Raw genomic sequence first — 21,076 nt, 5'->3', positions numbered from 1 at the left:
ACTTAATCTATTAATGTGGCCAAACTGTTTGGTTTTACTTTCTTTTTTTCTCTCATTCCACAAATGTTGGCTAGGTAATTTGTTGATTGAATGTGACTGTCCCCTCAGAACCCCAAAATCTCTTCTTGACTGACTCCAAGATGAAGAGAACATCATTGAAGTCTATAGGCATCCATTTTCAAAATTTGAGATATCTCACTGACCATTCCTGGATGAGATGTGCCTTTCTTTTCCTCAACTGCAACACCAGGAAAATCTGGTTGCCGTATTCTCTGAATGGCAGTCCAGCCCATAGAGGGGTTGTGGTGCTCAACTTACTTATGGTGAACTTTTATATAGAAGTTCTTGTGTCCGTATCATCTGGCTCTACTAGAAAAAAAAATGACTATAAGACAGTATGGGTGACTAGACCTACTTAAAACTGTAGGTACTGGAATAGGGCACACAAATTCTGTGAATGTAGATGGACGACAAAAACTCAAAACCTAAAAATGAGCAAATTAGACCCCAGCAACTACAGAAATGGAGGGACATTAATAGCTTTTTGTCTTTCTGAACTATCCCTAGTGAGACCCAGGGAAGAGTTGGGGAATCCTGTTGGGGCAGGAGGAGGAGGAGTATTAGTTAGACCAAATGGTAGAACAGGACCTGTGCGCTCAGCCTCTCTTAGGAATTCCATCCCTCTGTGATGTAGGCATGGAATCCCAGGGAGCATCCTGCACTCTCAGTGTCCGGCTGTCTGAGGCCACAGTTGTTTCTGATGATAGAGAACAATTGCTTTTTGCTGAGAGACTTAGCACTCCATGGCTGAGGTAAGCTGCATTCTACAGAACATTGATTCCATTTTCTCATTACTCTGTGGTTCCTTCTTCAATTTTTAATCTAGAGATGAAATTATATTTGTCAATATTTGTGTAAAATAGAAATATAAGTCTGGCAAGTAGACCATTAGAAGCAGCCCTTAGCAGAAATTCTTGCCTGTTTCTCTTCTCACTTTTATTCAATTATTGGCACAGAGAGATACCCTGATATGTGGTCTTTCAAGAGTAATTAGAACATTATACTTCCAGAAAAGCTGATGGGACAGGGCAGGGCTTAGAGTGAGGAACAAAGCTTCTGTCCAAATCTCCCAGTCTCTATCTGCATGTGGTAGCTGGACTCAGGAAAGACCCTAGAGCTCTAGAAGGGATCATTAAGAGAAAACAAAATCCCTGTAAATTAGAGTACCAGGGAACATATTCATCAGTCACCTTCAGAGTCAGATGCTTAGGGCTGAGCTTTTGTGGGAGGGCGCAGAGCAGTGCATGCCTGGGAAAACCTCTGATTATGTATGAGTGATGAGGCTCTGCCTCAAGGAGAAGTCCTGTATCTGACAGAACATGATGTTTCTATGCGTGTGAGATTCAGTGCCCTTCCTCAGCAGAGCACCACTGAGTGAATAATTGTTTTAGGATCCAGCATATGGGGACCAATTTTATTTTGAATTTCTCATAGACAGAAACAGAAGGGATACTTTTCCACTTTGAAATTGAGTAAGAGTGTCAGAAACATCAGTAAAAAAGTCACAGTAGAAAAATCTGGGGTCTTATTTATCCCCAGAAACCACAAAAATCCTGAGACAACCTGTAAGAATTCACCTTGTAAAAACTTTTTTTTTTCAGTATAGATTTGTCTTTCATTTGACCTTCATTTTATTGCAGGTTATAATTAGTACATTATTTTTTACCTTTATGATAGAAACATCAGATTCCTAAACCCAAATCATTAATGACAGCTCCCCAACTGTGGTTTTTATTGCCAATTTACTTTTTGCTATGATCTGAATTTGTGTCTCCTTCTAAAAACTCATTTGTAAGAGTTTAATCCCTAATGTGATAGTTTTATAACATGGAGCTTTTTGGGATGTGACTAACTCAGGAGGACTTCATCCTCATAAATGTAATTAATACCCTGTAATAAAGGTTGAAGCAAGCACCCTTGTCCCTTTTGCCATGTGAGGACACAGCAAGAAGGCATCATTTATGAGAAATGGGACCCTCACCAGACACTGAATTTGCTGGTGCTTTGATCTTGAACTTTCCAGCTTCCAGAACTGTGACCAATACATTTCTGTTATTTATACATGATCCAGTCTAATGTATTTTGTTTTAGCAGCCTGAACAAAGACAGTTTCTCATGCACTGTGGTTTATTTTTGAATTTATACTTCCACTGAGCTGTCCATATATTCATTAATCAACATGTCTCATAGGGTGTGATAGCCACTCTAATTATTTTTTCAAAGTGTCCTCAGCTGTTCTTATTTGTGTTTTCATCTGTAGGAGTTCTGCAATAAAATGCCTGCCTTCACTACCAGATGGTATGTCTATTGGGACAAAATTAAATTTTTGAATTACTTCTAACAAATTGATGATTGAGTAATATTGAGTTTTTCTACCTTAGAACATGATGTGGTTTTCCACTTTTTTATGCTGATTTTCTCATATTTCAAAAACTTTTTATGGTCTTTATTATAGGTTTTACAAATTTTTTTTAGATTTATGTATGGCTAGTTTATTTTACTTTGTCCTGTTAAAAAGTAAACTGTAGTACAATACAAATTTTAAGAGTTTTATTGGCTGGGAATGATGGCTCATATCTGTGATTCTAGCACTTTGAGAGGCCAAGGTGAGAGATTACCTGAGCCCAGGAACATGGTAAGACCCTATCTCTATGAAAAAATAAGAAGAAATTAGCTGGGTATAGAGGTGCATTCTTGTACTTGTAGCTACTCATGGGGTAAGGTGGGAGGATGGCTTGAGCTCAGGATGTAAGGCTACAGAGAGCTCCGATTCTGTCTATGCACTCCAGCATGGGCGACAGAGTAGGAATCTGTTTCAAAAAACATTTTCTTGAGTAAGAAGCAACTAATGAATTGTGGAACATGAGACCAAAAAATGTTTAGCATTTAAATGGCAAAGTGTCAGAGGTAAGATTGCATTGAAAATATGCAGAAGCAAAATATTAAAATTATTTGATTAGTTGCAGTTAAAAAACTGTCTTTTTTGGTTTACCTTATAGACGTATATTGCTATACCTTCTTGGGTACTTCTGATAAACTTAAGTTCTGTTATTGTTGATTTTTAATACAGGTATTCACAAAAATAGCTCACATTATGTTTTGCTTGTTTGCAAGTCAACAAGATGAGGTCACTGAAGAGGTCTGATTTTGTCTGCTCAGGAATGTTTCAGGCTTGGTCTCCCTTTTAATTTACTTTGTAAATCATTTTGTAATTTTTATCTCCTACCCATTCTGTAACTTGTTAATTACTTTTATACATATGTAATATCTTTTATGTATGATTTCTAAGTATATTACTAGTGAACATTGACTGTTACACAGGCATGCCTTGTCTTATTGCACTTCATTGTGCTTCCCAGATGTTGGATTTCTTACAAATTGAGGGGTTTTGGCAACCTTACCTTGAGTGACTCTATCAACAATATTTTTTCCAACACCATGTGATCTTTGTGTGTGTGTGTATCTGCGTCAGCATTTTTATCAATAAAGTATATTTTTTATTTCATTGAATTGGCTCCATTTACTGGAATGATAAATCACTATTCTTTGACTAACACAAGAGCTGTGGAGTGTGGAGAGGTCAGGGTGAAAATAAAGAAGAAGTGAAGATAAAAAGTCCTCTAACTCACACATGGAGTAAATTCAAGTTCAGTATGGATGAAACACGAAATTATCTAAAATTGAATATTCTCAAAAACATTAATGTTTATATCATTATGTGTATAAAAATTATGAGGTAGAGAACAAAAATACATTTAGATGATGAAAGATTTCATCTCACTGTAAAATGCAAGAAGAAAAATATAAATATGGCAATATGTGAAATAAATGACAATATATTACATTTAATATCCTACAATACAGTACGATCAACTGAAATGTATAAGATAGAAGAACGTTTAAATTTAGAAAATTTAAAATGAGGCAAATATGAGTCAGGTGAAGAATAAATAAGTATAATCAATTACATTTAACATATCTTGACTTCAATTTATGTAAAAATATTAATAGTAAATGCCTTGTGTAGTGATTTCACCATAATTTTATTAAACTATAAAAATATATTGACATTTTCCCATAGGGAGTACTATTAAAGGTTTGTGGATATTAGTCCTCCATGGGTTCAGTGTGGGAGAGTGAAAGGCTACAACCTTTTCTAAATTAAAAGAAAAGAATATAATTTTATACTTATTTTTCTACAATTTAAAATAGCAAAGGCATATGAATGATTACATTCTAATATTTGTTTGATAATACAGAAATGTAGGACTTTTTCAGACATCCAAAAGACATCAAATGTCTAACAAGAAATATAAAATTTGTTTAGAATGTTAGCTCTCTACAAAATGCAGGGTTCACCATTTTGAGTATGTTGTTCAAGTCCCTTTCCTATGACTGCTTCAGGTTTTGTCATGTATTAACATAGTGCATCTAAAATTGTCATTGTTGCTTATCTGGAAGAATCTGGGAAGTAGCAGGTTATTGTTCTCATTCCAAGAGCTGCATTCTCTGCTGAATAGGGTGTGGGTGCAGCCAGCTCAAGCCTCATCTGATCCACTGACAGGTTCAGTTATCTCCTGCCCAGGCAAGGGGTGGGCTTCTCTATCCATGGCTGGATCCCCAGGGCCAGGAGAGTGGCTGAAGCAAGCCATTTCTTAGCAGGAAAGACATAACCTGCCTGGGTGGCCATAACATCTGCACCTGAGCACACAGAGGCCCCCAGAGCTGAGCAAGCTGAGTGAACTGCTCCCAGGTCAGTGGAGAATGGACCTGCTGCACCAACACCTGGAGTAGGTCTTGATAAATGGCCTTTGACACACCTTGCAAGGTCACGAAGCTTTCCGAAGTGATGGCTATTGAACTCCTGGAGCCTGAGGCCTGTGCCGCTTGCTGCACCCAGTGTGAGCCATGAAAGGCCTTCTGTGGTGGGCATCACAGGTCTCCTGGATTTCACTGCTGTGCACAGGGGTGGAGGACTTTAGTTTCCTTTTCAACATCAAACTGTGCTCCTCTCCTGGACAGGTCCCTGCAGAGGAAGCATGTGAGCAAGAGACTCTCCAGAACAGTGCCCACAGACCCTCATTTCCACAACCTCCCTTGCACCTTCAGGTGAACTTCACTTGTCTCTTTCCATCCTGACCATCTCAGCACTTTAATGAAGTGAAGCTTAACCTCTTTTGAGTCCCCACATATTCTCTAAGTGCCAGGATCTCAAGAAATTTCCCAGTCTCTAAGAAGCCTCCTTGCTGTTCCAGCCCTGTATAAAAGTCTCCTATTTGTTTGCCCTTTGGGGCAAAAAAAAAAAAAATTCTACTTGCTCTGTCTTGGCAGCCGTCCTTGGAACTGATTTTCCTTTTCTTGGAGTTTCCCTCATGTGAGCTCGACTCTGGTTCTGTTGATCTGTTGATAAAATGAGAATTTGAGTTACTGCCTCCAACTAAACACCCTAGAAGCCTTAGTTCATCCTGAACACACAGGAGCTGAAGTTGCCACCAAACCAAGCTCTGCTCTGTTCTCCAAAGTCCAGGATCTGTAAGGCCCTGGCTGCCAAAGAGCTCCCAGTTTCCTTGCCAGGGCAGATGGTGTTGCTGCCGTCTCTTTTTTACCTTCAAAGAGTCTAGTTTTACCAGATCTAGCTGTGCTGTTTCTGTCTTTGAGCTTAGTTTATTCAGAATTCTTCTCCTCATTTGGATTGGGCTTTGATTCTAGCTCAACATGGAGTTTAGGTGACTCACCTCTTCCAGGCACAGAGTCCCATAATCTGTCTCTGACAAGTATCTGTGGATCAGTCTTTCAAGTGAAGTTCTTCTGCCACTGTCACGAGTGAATATATTTCTCAAAGTGTCCTCGGGAATCTAAGCCATTTCCCATTTCCAGTTTCAAAATAAAACCCCACCAAAGACCATACCTCAGTATCCCTGATTCCAAACCTCCTTTCAGCCTCCATAGGAACAGCCCAAGGCCATACCCTGCCTTTTCATGTGCTCCTCACTGGAATGGGAGGAAGGGGTCTTGCCTTTTTCTTTGAATAATCTCTTCTCACCTGAGCCCTTTTCTGTAAAGGAGATCTGTTGGAAAGAAGGCTGGTCAGTGGGGCATTGGATGGAGGGGCAGTGGGGAATCAGGGTCTTCATTTCCTTTTCCTGTGTTCAAGCTCAAGTGAGAGATGCTCTGTCTTACACGTCCAGATTCAGACTGTGTGTTATCCTGCTGGACCTGCCTTTTATATGCCCGTCAGCTGGCCATGTCTTACTGTTATTGGCTGAATAGTTTTCTTTTTCCTGCTACTCATTAGGGCCTCAATTAGAAAAGTTTCATGCCATATAGTTTTACTAGGGACCTAAACAAAGTTAAGGGGAGACATTTTCTGGGTCTTATCATAGTGTCTGAAAAAAAAACCCTAAAAAACAAAACAAAACAAAAAAACAAAGCCAGGGGCACAGGAATCAGAAGATAAGGGAATCATTTATTCTAATTTCTGTCCCAATTCCTACCTGGAAGTAATTAAGATACTGTTTATTTTCAAGATGCAGAATTAAACATACTTATATTGAAATGTGTCATACATTTTGCAATGAAAGAAAATTTTACATAGTGTTAAAATCATGTTCATGGATATTATATTCTCAAATGCTTGGAAATGTCAAATTAAAATTATGGTTGATTGTATTAGACACATACATATATTATAAAATAAAAATATAGAGAAAAGTAAATATCAAATAAAATGGCCCTTTCTACCTTAACAATAGGGATGATAGTTAGATCAAATACAATGGAATTGAATTGATTAGATTAGAGCTGATGCTAACTTAATCAGCCCCTGAATCCTGAGGTAGCAAAAAGTCTAGGTGGAGAGAGAAAGTTCCCCATTTGTCACCCTTCCTCAGTCATCCTAGGAGCTCCACTTTTTTCTGTAGTATTTATTCAACCTCCCTAGTAACAATGGACTTGGTCCCAAACAGTTAACCCAACTGACCACAAGAAAAACAGCCTAGAACCTGAGTATTCAGCTCCTGTACCCACACAACAGACACCACCTGAGTCCCATCAAAGCCTGTGTGGTTTTGTAACATCCACCATCGAGACATTCCAGAGCAGCCTCTAAAAATTGCTTACACGAGATGGGACAAGGTATGGTGGAGCTCCAGGATCAGGACAGCTGCCTCATCCCTTCCTACTGTGAAGTCTGTATCTGCTGGTTAGAGCTCTCAAATTGTAGAAGGCTTAGTGTATGTCCCAGCAAGTGTCACCTAAAAGGACTTTCTTGTTTTTCCCTCTTCTGAGAAAAGGATGCCGAAATGAGACATTTTATGTCAGAGACTACTTGGCCTCTACTCTAAAATGACTTGGTTGATGGAAGAACTGATTCCCTGAGGAGGGGAAAGATTCAGGGAAGAGCCTGTCCTGGGTGAGTCTGTGTTTCCCCAGCTGTGCCGTCTATGCAAATAGTGCAACCCAAAAAAATATCAGATGGTAGACATACAGACACTGCCTAACAAAACTGTCTGAATTTAAATAGGATTTAAATGGAACTTACAATAGCATTATGTATTGATACCATAATATCATATAAAATTTATTTGACATATAAACAAATTTTGATATATTATTTTATCATAATATCATAAAGCAGTTATTTACACAAGAGCAGATAATGTTCTTAAGTTCCATTAAATTTATATGTTAATGTTGTTACAAAATTTAACTCAATTTTCTTACAAAATTACCTAATACAGTTTTATATGTTATTATGATATCACAAGACATACAAATTATGTCCTAATATATTCTTATGTCATAATACATACAAATTATGATGTTACAATATATTACGATATCATAATATATGAATTATGATGTCATAATATATTGTGACATCATAATATGTACAAATTATGATGCCATAATATATTGTTATGTTATGTAGATTATGACATATATTGTGATGTCATGACACAAACGATATACTATATTGTGATTATATAAGATCATATTTATCATATTTATGATATGATAAAGTTTTGTCAGGTAATTTTATGAAAATATTGAATTAAATTTTGTAACAACTAACATATAAAGAAGCTTACAATCATGGTGAAAGATGAAAGAGAAGCAGGCATCTCACGTGGTAAGAGTGGGAGAAAGAAAGATGGGGGAGAGATACGCCTCACTTTGAACCACCAGCTCTTGTGGGTAATTACCATGACAAGGACAGCAGAGAGCTATGAGAACTCCATCCCTATAATTCAACCACCTTCCATCAGGCCCCACCTGTAACATTAGCGATTAAAATTCAATATGAGATTTGGAACAAACATCTAAACTATATCATATGACCATTAGAAAAACAGATGAAACATTCATGGTTTCTACTGTCCAGATACTTTCATTCCAGAGCAAATGGCTAAATGATTGAATTCAACATTCTGTGGTCAGAAGAGAGAAAGGAGGTGTAGAGGGGCCTTTGGCTGCATTTGTTCCACTTCCCTCAGGCTGTTGTTGTGAGTTCTAATGTTACCACCAGAAAGGCTATTCATGGACAGAAGAATTATTGCTATTGTTGTGATTATTCCTGTTTCTTTTACCTTAGTAAAAATAATTTTTTTAGCTTCTCATATAATTTTCCTAAAAAATCCCTAAGAGTTTGGTTAAATTCCTTGTAATTGTGTGTTATAAAAACTAACAGGGAAATGGCTAAAATAGATTAAAATCACACAAACTCAAGGAGTCAAGTTTCTATTGGGCAGGCTTAGGAAAGACAGAACTGGAAATACTCCACCATCATAGATGTCAGATGCATGGGGCCCACTTTCTGACGCAGCTCTGCCCAGATCCATCCTCTTCTAAGGCCTCATCCAGGTTTGCTCTCACCCTAGAATCCTCTCTCACAGAACTAATTAAAAGAGACCAGAAATTTGAGTGGTGGCTCCTGCTGCCTCTCCTGAGCTGGTGCCCACAATTTCTTGAAAATAAAAAGCTGATAAATGGGAGCCAGGAGATGGAGAGGGTGGGGTTGCCAGGAGCCAGGCAGTGAAAGTTGGTTTGGGTGGCCACCATGGCTGGAAGTTTCCTGTCCATCCAGTGGGGCCAAGTCCAGTAAGGCGCCTCTGCTGGTGGAAGTGCACATGAAGGCCATAGCTCCTGAGGTGAGGAGCAGAGACCCATCTGACAAGACCCCCAATTCAAGGTCGCCCTGCCCACCCCCAGCCTCAGTTTTCCCTTCTGTGTAGGCGGAGTGTTGGCCTTTCAAGGACCTCTGCCTGCACTCCATGAGGCTCCCAGGAGCTAAACACGATGTCCCTGCCCAGTCATGCTCAGAGTTGGGCCAAGTGTCCCATCCCATTCCCTCTGCTTCCCCCAGTGGCTACTCCTGCTGAGAAGTTGGGGTGCTTCATCTTGGACTGAAAGCCTCAGGGAAGAACGGAGTTTCCAGAGGAGCCCCCACCCACCCAGGGAGGCACAATGGGAGCTCCCACGAAGACGGAGGCCCAGCAGGTAGCCCAGCTAAGTGAACAAGCCAAGACAGGCATTGGGAGCACTTTACCAGGAGGGAAAACCCAGCCCCTTGCAGAGCTGGGAGCCTCCGAAACAGCTCAGAAGGCTTGGCCCACAAGTCTCAGTCCCTAAGCCACCTCCTGCAGAGCTCCAGGGCCCAGCAGGCACCGGTGAAGATGGCCTCCTGGAGGCCTCAACTCTTTTTTGTCCCAGTATGCAGGGCTGTCACCATTCCTCCCCACAAAGCTTAACTAGTTTTTCTTCTTTCTGGGGGCTGGGGTCATGGGTAGGCTGGATTGCCATACCCCCAGGAGAGAGGCACCAGGCCAGGGTCCAGGAAAGAGGAAGGAGGGAGCCCCTTCCCCACAGTGACCTGCTCGCCATTCAAGTGCAGAGACAGGCTCACCTCTTGGAGGAGGATGCTGAGGCACAGGCAGGAGCAATGTAGAGAGACACTGGGAAGAGACACCTATCACAGCTCTGAGCTGTCCTCTGGACCTCCAGGGGTGGGGGAAGGAGACCCGCTGGTGATGAAGACAGCTCAGCAGGCTGTGGCTGAGGCTGTTCCCAGGACTGGGAGATGACAGTGACTCAACGCTGTTCACTTCTAGACTGTGCCTTCTGAAAGTGGCCCTTCAGTTACCCCCACAGCTCGACCCCACACCTGTCTGGGATGGCCAGGTAGGCAGAGGCAAGCAGAGACTCAGGGTGAGGGCACTAGGGCGTGTGGGCAGGGACAGAGGCCAATGGGGCAGATGAGGGGAAATTTTCATCTACTTGCTGGATCTGTCCCTTTCCTGGGCTCTACTTTACTATTTACCCTCTGCCTCTGGCTCCCTGGGTGGCTCCTCTTCACTTTCTTGCCTGCTCACTCCAGAAGTCCCAGGGGCTCAGCCCACCACCATTTGTCCCCAGGTTGTAGCTGCCCCTTCCATGTCCATCCCATGAGAACCCTCATCTGCATGAGCACACCTCTGCTCTCCTCTGAAACCAGAAGCCCTATCTGCCTGACAGACACCTCTGCAGCTGGGCAAAGTCCACCTGCTACTGTTCCAGGCCAGAATGCCTGGGCATTATCCCCCTGCCTGCTCTCTCACACCCACTGCCCATCCCCCAAAAATGCTGTTGGTACCCCTTTTACAGCCCCCACAGCCAGCCTCCCCTCCTGCTGTGCTATAGCTTTTGTCTCCTTGTGCCTTAACCCCTCTGTCCATCTGCCCCACGGCAGTCACCTGAACCCCCGATCACTGGTGTGCTCACATCTGCAGTAACAACCTCACCCAGAGCCAACATCTAAGTCCCCACAGGCCAGTCCTGACCTCTTTACTGCTGGAACCCCAGGGCCCTGTGCCCCAATCACTCCCTCTGCAACCTGGGTGCCTGCTCCCACCCCCAGCCTGCCCCCCAGACCCCAGGACATCCAGAGCAATCTAATACACATGTAATACATATGAATTACATAATAATTTGTAATACATCATATTATGTGCAAATTATGTAATATGAATTCATAATACATATAAATTATGATGTCATGATATATTGTGATGTCATAACACATATGAATTGTTAAGTCATAATTATAGTGATGTCATAACACATACGAATTACGATGTCATAATATGGTGTGATGTCATAATACCTACACATGATGACATCATAATATATTGTGATGTCTTAATACAAGCACATCATGGCATCATAATGTGATGTCATAATGGATGCATATTATGATATCATAATATACAATGATGTCACAATACAAAGTGTTTATGATGTCATAATATATTGTGTTATATGAATTATGTGATGTTACATGAATTATGATGCTGTAATATATTGTGATGTCATAATATCATCTTTATCATATTTATATTTATCATATTTTGATGTTATAAATATATATGAAACATGACGTCATAATATGTTGTGATGTCATAATATTTATCATATTTATGATATAATAATATAAAATTTTCTCAGGTAATGAGAAGAGCACTGAAAAGAGCATCACATCAGAATATCGAGGTGGGCCTGGAAGTTGGTGGGAGTGTGGCCTGGACGTAGAAGGCGGGACCTGTCTTTGGCTCACCTGCCCTCCCACAGCTCACCTGGAGCTGTGGCACCAGCAGTAGAGCCCGGTCATGGAGTGTGGTGCCCTCAGACTGCTGGCACCCCACCTCTGTGATGGAGAACAAGTTCAGCAGCCTTCAGTAGACATACAAGCTGGACAGCTGGGTGAGGGCTGTGACCCATGGGCAGGGGCAGCAAGGTGGGCAGCCTCTAAGCTCCCATTTATTCTCTCAATGTGCTCTCCTGAGCATCCCATTCTACCTGCAGGGCTTCTGGCCAACCAGACGCAGCAAGGTGGAATTCCACTGCAAAGTGTACAGCAACTTAGTATGTGGAGATGAACAGCAGCAAGGTGGTTTTAATGGCATGCCCTATGCCACCATGCTCAGGGGAGATGCTGCTGCTTGCCAGAAGCATGGGGATGGCAGGCCTGAAGCTCCACTTCACTGAACTCTACCTTCATTATAGAAGTTCTGGAGTAGCCTATGAAAGACAGAATCATGTCATTGGTCAGAAGACAAAATCCTGTACAATGAGTAGTTCTCACTGTAGATATGTAGATTTATTACCCTAAAAACAATGCTAATTTGGCGTTGGTTCATTTAGCACCTGCTATGAACAAATGCCTAAAATTAGAGGCGGTTTCTCCTAAAGTAAGATTACATGAGGCCAAGCGCGGTGGTTCACGCCTGTAATCCCAGCACTTCAGGAGGCCAAGGCGGGCAGATCACGAGGTCAGGAAATTGAGACCATCCTGGCTAACACAGTGAAACCCCGTCTCTACTAAAAATACAAATATTAGCTGTGGGTGGTGGCTGGCGCCTGTAGTCCCATCTACTCGGGAGGCTGAGGCAGGAGAATGGCGTGAACCTGGAAGGCTTGTTGACAAATGATGGTCAACAAGCATGTAAAAAATGTTCAACATTGCCAATGATCAGAGAAATGCTAATTAAAAATCACAATGAAATATTGTACAATTTTTTACAATCACATTTTACACTTTCAAATTTGCTAATTATTAAAAAGCAGGAAAAGGATAGATATTGGCAAGCATACAGAGATTTTTCAGAAAACTAAATAGAATTTCCATTTGATCCAGCACTCCCACTATTGGGTATCTACTTAAAGGAAAATAATTCATTATGTAAAGAAGACACCCACACTCATACATTTATTGCAGCACTATCCACGATAGCAAAGATAGCATATCTTCAATTTAAATTTATCAATCAATTGAAATTTATCAATGACTGACTATACATTTATACCATGGAATACTACTCAGTCACAAAGAATAAAATCATCTTTTGCAGCCACAAGAATGGAACTGGAGGCCATTATTGTAAGTGAAATAACTCAGAAACAGAAAATTAAATACTGCAGTTTCCCACTTATAAGTGGTAGCTCAATAATACATACACTTGGATATAGAGACTGGAAGAATACACACTGGAGACTCAGAAAGATGGGAGGTTGGTAGAGGGTTTAGGAATGAGAAAATACCTAATTGGGACAATGAGCACCATTCAGATGATTGTTACACAAAAGCCCATACTTCATCACTGTACACCATGTTCCTGTAATGAAACTGCATTTGTACTAACATACTAATAAAGAGAAAAAAACCCTGACTTTTATCAAGAGGGCAGACTGAATAGACCACATAATTTTCACAAATATTTAGATTATGCAGAAAAATAATTTTAATAAAAATAAATACAAAATGATATTGTATTTTAAGAATGGTGTAAAAAGAAAATTTGTTGAATTAGAGTAGTTAGTACTTAGCAGATACGTTAGGCAAGATTGTAAGCCATTAGACATTTGTAGACAGAATATTTAACAGTGTAAAATAAGTAACACAAAGATTCATTGGCAATGACAAATTGACATATTTTAATCATATTAGATGATATTAAAACCATTATAAAGTTTACTATTTTGTGTCATAATAAAGGATCATAACGTTAAATAACTTCTTTTAAAAGTTTGACTAATTAGGCATGTAGATAAATGGGCAGCATGTTGACCAGTATATAGAGGATACACATCATTTTCAAAGACCAAACAAAAATTTAATTCATTTTTATTTATTTTTGGTGGGAGAAGCAGCTGTATTAGCTGGGGATATAGTGGGGTTCTCTCCCTGGGAGGTGGGGCCTTCCACTGGTCACTCGCGACAATGGTCCAGGAGGCGCCATGCAGTGCTGGGCTCAGCTGGGGCCCGGCCTTGGAGAAGACGAACTGTACAGGGAAGCAGTAGCTGTGGGGTCCTCACCGCCCACTCCGCCCGGCTGTACTGGGTCCCTGGTGCTCCTCAGGTTCCCGCCAAACCGGCGTCTCTATAGGGTAGTTACCATCAGGGCCGGAACCTTCTCCTCAGAACCCAGTTTGACGCAGGCCAGGCATTTCCGCTTCCTCCCCTTGGGCTGGACTTTGCGCTCGGGTTTCTTCCAGTCCTTCCTGCCGCTTTTCTGCCCCAGCTTAAATTCCAGCCTCACGAATGTTCCAGCTGGGAAGGGCGTGTCCACGGTGCCGTCCATACTGGTCTCCCGGAAGGCCGCTGCATGGGCGGGTAGATACCTCCAGGGCTACCTGGAGACCATTGCTCTGGGCCCCCTGAGCTCGGCCCCGCCCACGCCCTCCGCTCCCACCCGCGGGGTCAGCGGGATCCGCAGCCATCGCTTGCTTATGCCATCATCCCGGCCCTGTAAAACGGGTGTGCGTCTCTCAGCTCTCCGATCCCGCCGAGAGCGGCTTTCTCCCCTGCCCTGCCCCTGGGGGTGCCTGCCATGCTCGCGAAACGCTGGGCAGAGGTGAAGGAACCGGGAAATGTCCCTTTCTCCCAATTGACCTTAGGATCCGCCTGGTCCTCTCCACTCGCTCCCACCCTGCCCGCACTGTTCACTGGGGCTTGCAGTTTTAGCAAATTTCCCTGCCCACTGCCCTGTTGGGGAAGCAGTCCTGTTGCCCACTCCCACCCTTCATCTCTTTTCTGGCGCATTCTCTCTCCCCACTGGGTCTCAGACACGACCCCTCTCCTTGCTGCTGTTCCTGTCCCCCTCTCTGCCTCCCCTGCTTAGCCTCTTCCCTGAGCGCTTCTCCCTCCCCGTCCTGAATCTCCTGGCTCCCTCGGGGCGCCTCCCATCCCAGAGCCCAGGCAAAACCCACACAATTATTTTAAATGGAACATTTGAATTCCACTGAATTCATGACAGCAGAAACCCATCTGGTCAGATTTAAAGAATTATGAAATGATAATAGCAACTATCAATTCAAAATGTATCCAGGGTTAAGAATGCCCACCATTTTACCAAAAACAACAACAACAAAACCCTGTTATAGATAACAAACTAATTCAGTAGAGTTGCAGGATACAATATTAACATGAAAATCAGTTGTATTTTGATACAGTAACAACAAAATATCTGAAAAAAGGAATAAAAATAATTCCATTTACAATATCAAATAGAAAGAAATACATTATTTATTACATAGAATGAGTTTAACAAAGAATATTAAAGATCTGCATACTGAAAACTAAAATGTTGATGAAAGAAATTGAAGAATACAAAATGAGAAATATATACTGTGTTCATGGATTCGAAAAATTAATATTGTTAAAATACCTGTACTACACAAACTCTTCTGCAGAGTTAAATAACTTCCTATCAAAATTTTAATGCCATTAAAATAAATGTAGAACAAACAATTGTAAAATTTGTATGGAGCCATACAATACCCCAAATAGCCAAACACTGATAGGAACAAAAAGGCTGAAAGCCTCAAACTTCCTGATTTCAAACTATATTACAGAGCTATAGTCATCAAAGTACTATAGTATCTACATAAAAACCAATGGAACAGAATAGAGGACCCAGAAATAAAGTCACACATATTCAGTCGAGTGATCTCACATAATTAGGAAAAGATAAACACATCAAGAAATGGTGTGGGGAAAACTAGATATGCATACACGAAAAGTGAACCTTTCTTTTATACCACCACAAAAATGAGTTTAAAATAAAGACTTAAACATAGGAACTGAAATCATGAATCCTCTATAAAAAAATAAGAAAAGTGCTCCTTAACACTAGTCATGGCAATGATGTTTTGGATTCAACACAAAGAAGGCAAGCAACAAAAGCAAAAATTTAAAAGTGGAACTATATCAAAGTAAAAAGTTTCTGCACAATAAAGGAAACAATCAACAAAACATAAATGCAATATATGGGCTGGGAGAAAATATTTGTAAACCATATGTAGGATATGTTGCTATCCAAAATATATTGAATACTACTCAATATGAAGAAAAAAAAAAACCTTCACAGCAGAATGAAACAAAAACCAATTCCCTGATTAATTGGGGAAAATGTCTAAATAGCCATTTTTTCCAAAGACATACAAATGGCCAGCAGGTATATAAAAAGATTCTGAACATTACTAATTATAAGAGTAATTACAATGAAAATCATAATAAGATATCACCTTATCATGGTTTTAGGATAGCTATTATCAAAAAGTTAAAAGATAAAATGTGTTAGGGTGCAGAGAAAATAGGATACTTGTAGACAGTTGCTGAGCATGTCCATTGGTGCAGCCATTATAAAAAAACAGTATGGAGATTCCTTAACATTTTTAAACTTGATCTACCTTTAATCCCAATTCAGAATATATAGCCAAAGGACATAAAATCAGTATCACCAAGGGAATCTGCACTCCTCTAATACAAACAAATGGATAAACTGTGAGAGAGAGATAATTTCAGCTTTAATAAAGAATGAAATTCTTTCATTTATGACTATATTGATGAATCTTGAAGACACTATGCTAAGTGAAATAAGCCAAATACAGAAAGACAAATACTGCATGATCTTGCATGTGGAATCTAAAAAAAAAAAAAAAAACAAACAGAATAGAATGGTAGTTACTACAGGCTAGAAAGGGAGAAATGTGGGAAGATACCATCGAAAGCTGCATACCTTCAGTTATATAATGAAAAACTGCTGGGGACCTAATGTGCAGAATGGTAGTCAGAATTTGTTACAAAATTAGATCTAAAGTGCTTTCACCACACACAAAGAAATGTGTAAAGTATGTGAGGGGATAGATTAACCAGCTTCACTGAGATAATTTAAAGATGTATACACACCTCAAAGCACTCTATTATATATACCCTAAATATATACATTTTTCAATATGTAAATCATAGCTCAATAAATGTGAAAAAAATTAAGAGTAATCGGCAGATCATATCTAGCCACATGTAAACTTTATTGAAAACTCTCTTGGCCGCCGTTTCTGGCTCAACCCAGGAACGGCCCAAGAGCTTCTGGCCCCTTGACTTCTCCAACACTCCTCCTGCTGTTCCTCCAGCTGGGGAAGATGTAATAGTTCCCAGGAGTTTTCTGGTTTCCAGGCCCTGCAGCTCGGGCAGGGCCATCAGTATTCCCCTTGCTCATTGCTTACAACCCTGTATGGCTCCAGGTAACGCATGTCAGGGCATCCTTGTGAGGGCCACAGCAGCCAGCCATGGCCAGGCTGACTTTTGTTGCTGGCATTCCTGTGGCCTCTGGCTCCGCAGACGTCCTTTAGGGCCCCAGCGCAGCCCCTACTCATATTACCAGTGAAGGCAATGTAATGCAGAAGACACTGAGGAGGAAAATGAGAAAAAACATTGGCCCCTGTGTGTTAGGGTAATTGCCATTAGATCGCCTGTGTTGTATATGGGGTCACTGTTTATTATTACTGCTGTAAAACCTGCTACAATTGGAAGAGAAAATGATCTGGAGCATACTCTTTGAATCCCTGAAGTTGGTGTCAGTAAGTTTCAGGCAGAAATTTGACCATGACTAGCAAAGTTATGTCCTTGTAGATCAAGACGGTCAAAATGGAACAATTGTTAGTGAAAAACAGATTGTTCAAGTGAAAGCTAAATGTGACCCTTACATACTTGAGCATACATAGACATGAAATGAAAATTGGAGAGACTGTGTTACCCTTTCACATTCACCCTGGCAGTGATACCTGTGATGGCTGTGACCCACAGCAGGTCAGAGCTCACATTCACCTTGATAAGAAAGGTGAATGTTTGTTGGTCCCACACTAAGAAGAAAAAGATTTGGAAATAAGAAAATAATTTTAAAAATATGAGTAAAATATGGTTTACAGAATACAGACTACGAAGATGAATAGACACTAAAGCTTCCAAAATATAAAAATAGAGCTGGAAAATGTAGTGAGAAGATTGGAAGTGAAGGAACTTTCCAAAAAGATGATGTTTCTGCATCTATTCATTCTGAAATTACTGACAGCAACAAAGGTCGGAAGATGTTGAAGAAGATGGGTTGGAAAAAAGCAGATGGACTGAGGAAGATGATGGGGAATGAAAACTCCAATTTAGTGTCAGGTTCACCAACACACATAGGCTCGGGGACAGGAAATCCATCCTCAATTGAAGATGTTCACCTTCTCCAAAACAAAACAAACAAACAACAACAACAACAAACTGCGACAAAGCATGAGAGAGGTTTGCTGAAAACTTCCCAGAAACTAAACCTTGAAAAGATGACCCAGGAACCATGCCTTGAGTAAAAGGGACTGTAGAGTGAAGGTTAATCATAGAAAAAAATCTCAAGCCTTTTAAAAAATAAAATTTGGAAACACTTATTTTATTTTATTTTTTGCAGAACATTTCTCCCCAAAAAAGTCTGTGGCACAGGGGAACTCTGTCACAGTTTACCTCTTCCTGATTTTGAAATGTGTAATAAAGTTTAGTTTGCAGCTTTTTAAAACCAGCTTTTAAACTAATAAATAATGACTGAATCAAGTTATACAGTAAGTGGGCTAAAGTTTACAGGGCACAGATGAGTTTATCAAACTCCATTATTTTATCTTGTAATTTACAACTTCAATATAAGCAAAAAGTCGTATATGCAAAACGCATATAACAACTAATAACTTAAATGTACATTTTTCTTTGTCTCCACATAGTCGTGGTAAGGCACACAGCAAAAAAAAAAAAAAGTTTATAAAAATAAATCTGACTATATGCATCTTTGTTTATGCCCTTTAGAACCTAGATAAAAGAACTTCTTGTACTTGAAACAGCCTAAATAATATTATTGAAGAACTAATGAACAGGTGACATATTGTAGAAAATTAGTCTGTTATTGTTGTCTTCTGTGAAGAATCTGTTTATTTGTGCTATATATTCAGCATTTATATTTGGCTTGTTTCATAGCTAATGAGATATTTAGATATGAACAACTGAGTACAGTGTTGAAATAATGTGCTGGCATTTGTAGTTTTCATAAATATTGCAGGCAGTGGAGTTGTGCCAGAGAAATCTGATTTCTAGAACAAAAGGAATACTTAGCCAAGCTCTCAAGTTTAGGATATTTATTGAAAATGTCCTCAATTGCAATAAAAACATTATAACATTAAAAAAACCTCTTTTGAAAAATACTAAATTAAACAAAAAATTCAAATGATGCCTTTTATGGAGGTAGGGAAGTGCTAATGAGGTAGAATGGCAATTGAAGTCAAAAGATCTTAATTCAGGTAAATAATTTTGCCCATATTAGTTTTATGTTAAATGAAACAATAATTGTAACCATATACTATCTACTGCAGTGCAGTATTTCAGAAATTCGTGCATAACATAATTAATTTTCTAATGGTAAAAAAGGAATCACATTCTATGAATTATTAAGGGAGGAGACCACCCCTCATATTGTCTTATGCCCAATTTCTGCCCCCAAAGAAAGAAGAAGTAAAAACTAAAAGGAAGAAATGAAATCCACAGGCAGACAGCCCATTGCTGCACCCTGGGCCTGGTTAAAGATCGATCCCTGACCTAACCGGTTATCTATAGGTTTCAGACATTGTATGGAAAAACATTGTGAAAATCTCTTTCCTGTTCTGTTCAGTTCTGATTACTGGTGCATGCAGCCCCCCAGTCATGTACCCCCTGCTTGCTCAATCGATCATGACCCTCTCATGCAGACCACCTTAGAGTTGTAAGCCCTTAAAAGGGACAGGAGTTGCTCACTTGGGGAACTCAGTTTTTGGAGACGTGAATCTTGCCAATGCTACCAGCTGAATAAAGCCCTTTCTTCTTTAACTAGGTGTCTGAGGGGTTTTGTCTGCGGCTTGTCCTGCTACATTATTACAATATGGTCTATGGAAGAGAGCAATATTTCAAATGAAGAAACTTGGAATTTCTCATGAGGGGATGATCTATGCCATAGAAAATCTACGTAAAATATTTTACTCATGTATGCAACTGTTGACATTTCTGCTTTTTAGGAAAACAACATGCTTTAAAACCTTAATGCAGATACTAAAATCACCAATAGTTACAAGAATTCACAAAATGCCTAATATAGTTGAAAGAAAATTATGGAAACTTTTCATGACCAGAAGAAAATAAAGGTAATGATCCAGAGAAGTATCAACCTAAGAGGCCATTGCTCCATTCAGATGCATCTGATCAGAAGGATGTCAGATCCATGTGTGTTGCTCAGCTTCTGACAAGTCATATGGAATAAACCCAGATAAACTGCCTGCAGGCATCCCAAGTATGCTGTGTTCCATATGTGAGAACTAAATTATGAATTACATTGCACAAAAGGAGATACACTACTAGTGTGAAGCCTTAAATAAATTATACGGCACATAAAACTCAGATATGAGGTTTATATTTAAATGTTTGCCAACATAATAAAAAAACATGAAACCAAAATACTGTGGGAAAAAACTATGAGCTTGTCCAGTCATATTTGGAAAAGAGGCAAATGGAAAGTAAACTATTGAAAATGTAGTAAAACAATTTAATGTACAGCATACAAATTAGACATTAAAATAGACTGAGCTGATGAGCAGTCTACTACACTAAAATGTTGAGCACAATTAATGTAGTCATATACTTTATAGAGTGCAAACTAATACAAAATACAAATATATTTATATATGAAGATTAGATGAGAAGAAGTGAAAATGATTTAATTGTTTTACTAGATTATATAAACAGGAAGGCAATATTCAAAGGATTGGTGACTCATAAGTTTCAGAAATTGGAAACAAGACATGAATCCTATTAAAGTTTAGTGTGTAATGTGTCAAAAAAGATAAAAAATACTTAAAGAATGATTTTGATTATTGTGAATGGTGCTTTAATAAACATGGGAGTCCAATTATCTTTTTGAAGATTGATTTCATTTCCTTTTGACATATAACCAGTGGTGAGATTTCTGGGTCATGTATATGGTAGTTCATTTTATAATTTCTTGAAAAACCTCCATGCTGTCTTCCCTAATGATTGTACCAATTTACACTCTCACCAATAGTGTATAAGTGCCCATCTACAGATGAATGAAGAAAATGTTACACACACGCACACACACACGCACATGAATAATGTTCAGTAATAAAACAGAATGAG

The 21,076-nt window shown here is 39.8% G+C and overlaps 1 long non-coding RNA gene and 2 pseudogenes across 1 annotated transcript; 2 read left to right on the top strand and 1 right to left on the bottom strand.

The window, feature by feature from the left end:
- The first annotated feature begins 694 nt into the window (after positions 1 to 694).
- LOC134738585 (uncharacterized) lies at positions 695 to 3,562 on the top strand. The gene is made up of 3 exons (XR_010124411.1): positions 695 to 812; positions 2,321 to 2,358; positions 3,131 to 3,562. It is a non-coding gene; the product is annotated as an uncharacterized LOC134738585 (long non-coding RNA).
- A 1,036-nt stretch (positions 3,563 to 4,598) lies between these two features.
- LOC134738535 (protein FRG2-like-1) lies at positions 4,599 to 9,199 on the bottom strand (annotated as a pseudogene).
- A 4,631-nt stretch (positions 9,200 to 13,830) lies between these two features.
- LOC134738534 (angiogenic factor with G patch and FHA domains 1-like) lies at positions 13,831 to 18,221 on the top strand (annotated as a pseudogene).
- Positions 18,222 to 21,076: the final 2,855 nt, after the last annotated feature.

The sequence above is a fragment of the Pongo pygmaeus genome, chromosome 18 (assembly GCF_028885625.2).
Source record: "Pongo pygmaeus isolate AG05252 chromosome 18, NHGRI_mPonPyg2-v2.0_pri, whole genome shotgun sequence".
NCBI classification, from domain to species: domain Eukaryota; kingdom Metazoa; phylum Chordata; class Mammalia; order Primates; family Hominidae; genus Pongo; species Pongo pygmaeus.
The sequence above is the reverse complement of the archived record's forward strand: the minus strand, read 5'-3'. Positions and strand labels throughout refer to the sequence as shown.